This window comes from Otolemur garnettii, unplaced genomic scaffold, assembly GCF_000181295.1.
Source record: "Otolemur garnettii isolate 467f Iridium unplaced genomic scaffold, OtoGar3 scaffold00029, whole genome shotgun sequence".
NCBI lineage: Eukaryota > Metazoa > Chordata > Mammalia > Primates > Galagidae > Otolemur > Otolemur garnettii.
Window position 1 is genome coordinate 870,726 of NW_003852424.1, and position 2,767 is coordinate 873,492.

General features: G+C 41.2%; 1 protein-coding gene across 1 annotated transcript in view; it reads left to right on the forward strand.

Annotated features, from left to right (window-relative positions):
* PCSK6 (proprotein convertase subtilisin/kexin type 6) overlaps positions 1–2,767 on the forward strand; it is a gene marked incomplete at its 5' end in the record, with an annotated part of 189,999 nt that overhangs the window by 107,982 nt on the left and 79,250 nt on the right. The gene's annotated exons all lie outside the window — the stretch shown is intronic.

Genomic DNA, 2,767 nt, shown 5'->3' on the forward strand with positions numbered 1-2,767 from the left:
TCTAGGGACCTGAAAGCCTAAGTTTAGGAGATTTGGAGCTAGGCTAGCTTGTAGCTGGGCAACAGGGCCTCAGGGTTGCCTTTTTCTCTCTGTCCACTACAGTGTAGGAGGCAGGACAAAGCCAATAGTCCTGGGTGGAGAAACTCCCAGTGGGTACAGGGAGGCCTTCAGACAGTGTGTGATGGCAATGAAAAAAGACTAAAAATTGTCCAAAGGTAATCCCATAGTTTAGGGCAGCCTTGGTACTTTTCATCAGTTCTTTCTTTGTCAAAGTACATTTTAAACATTATTTCTTAGGCATATTTTCCATACAGTTAACTTGTGATTTTATTACTAAAGTCAAAAATAAAATGGATTTTGTCATAATAAAATGGTTTCTAAAGTTCTCTCTCTCTTTTTTTGCTTTTTCTTATTTTTCTTATTTTGAGACAGTCTCACTCTGTCTCAATACTCTGCCTTGGGTATAGTGCCGTGCTATCATAGCTCATAGCAACTTAAAACTCTTGGGCTCTAGTGATCCTTTTTGCCTCAGCCTCCTCAATAGCTGGGATACAGGTGCCCTCCAAAACCCCCAGCTAGTATTTTTATTTTTAGTAGAGACGGGGTTCAGCTCTTGCCCACGCTGGTTTCTAACTCTTGAGCTCAAGCAGTCTTTCTGCCTCAGGCTCCCAGAGTGCTAGGATTATAGGTGTGAGCCACTACACCTGGCTGTTCTCTCTTTCTGAACCCATTCTTTCTTCTACTCTGAAGCTCATGTTCCCTGGCACCTCAGTGCTAAACTTCCAGAATTACTGGCCCATAGCATCCTTGAGTAATTCACCAGGTGGCACGACCAGTGTAGGGTGTAGCCACATCAGCTCTGTAAACTCCAAAGCCTGTACCTGTTACCACTTCACTGGGGTATATGACCGTGAGCTACTCTAGGCCTTGGAATCCTCCCCTGATAGTGAAGCGTGGGCCTGTGGGAGATACAGTGGATGGGAGAAGAGAGCAAAGGCCTGGGTACACATAGGGCGAGGCAACATAGAGACCAGTAACCAGTGCAGCAGTGAGAACATGGAGAAATCAGGGGATGCCAGGGATGGAACCTGCAGAGTGTGAGCCCCAAGGAAGGAGTGTACCACTCCCCTGAGTGTACCAAGGGTACACTTCTTGGGTGAAGGATGAGAATGTAAAATGGAACAGCCTTGGTGAAAAACAGTATAGCAGTTCCTCAAAAGAATTAAACATAGACTTACTATATGGCCAGCAGTCCCACTTCTGGGTACATACCCAAAGGAATGAAAAAGCAGCGACTTGAACAGATATTTGCACACTCATGTTCATAGCTGTGTGATAGCCAACAGCTAAAAGGTAGATGCAACCCCAGTGTCCCTGGATGGATCAGGTCGATAAACAAAATGTGGTATATATGTAATATGGAGTATTTTTCAGCCTTGAAAAATAAGGAAATTCTGACACACTACAACATGGATGAACCTTGAGGACAAGATGAAATCAGACAAATACTGAGCATGATTCCACACCTATGAGTTCCCTAGAAGAGTAAAATTTACAGACACAAAGTAGAATGGTGGGAGCCAGGGGCTAGAGGGAGGGGCAGTAGGGAGTTAGTGTTTAATGGGGACAGAATTTCAGTTTCGGAAGATGAAGACTTTTTAGGAGATGGATGGAAGTGATGGTTGCACAACAGTGTAAATGCGCTCTCTGCCACAGGTGTAGCTGTCTAACTACAAATGGTTCAAATGATAAATTTTGTGGTGTTTTCATTTTAATGTATACACACAGTTGGCTCTTAGAAACATCTTCATTCCACCTTAGCAGCAGCCCTCCCAGTCCTACTTTTGTCCCAGGTTCCTAGGTTCACACTCACTGCAGACACACATGGCATGACATGCCTTCCTTGTAAAGAAACAGCTACATGGAAAGTTCTTGGGACAGGCCTGGGGATGGTTCAGGTCATCTCTTTCCCAAGGAGTCCTGAAAAGATAGTATGAAAAGAAGAAACACATGTTTACACTATTAAGGAGTGAGGGTCTCCAACACAAGAGAGCCTCATTCATTCTTGCTTAATTTGCCAATTGATTAATAGATGTATGTCTATTTAATAGATTGAAAAAGGAATAAAATATCTATAAATATATGTCAAATTATAGTGAAACTGCGAACCTATGCATCTTTCTTTTCACTCAGCTTTATGTAGCAAAAAAAATATTCCTTTTGTTGGTGAACTCATATGTAGGCATTATATGTACCATATTTTAAAGCAGCCTTGCAGAAAGAGTATTATTTTCAAGTATTCAAACTTTATAATAATACTGATTAGAAGAAAGGAACAATGATTTTAATCTATGTTCCCCTCTGCCTAGAGATAGTATGAAAAATACTAAATGTCACTGAATCCAAGACGCCATAGGTTATAAGATATGCCGTTTTTATGGACCATAGAAACCAGAAGCGCTGCTAATAATACAATACTTACATATCTATTATGATTTTTGTAACTATAAAAGAGTTCTTTTAGACTAAGAATTATTTAGACCCAGAAATGACAATGCGAATAACCAGGACCAAGTTCAGCCCCCTTCCCCCCCAGGTAGTGTAACCTGGTCCTTATTGCTGTGGACAACAAGACAAGAGAGGGTATAAGAGACGTGAAATGGTAAGTTAAATCTGGATTTCAGGGGCATTAAAAAAGGTGGGCAAATTATTTTAGAATCACAAAAATGTCATCTGTGTATTTATTAGTGGGCATGTGATTTTTTTT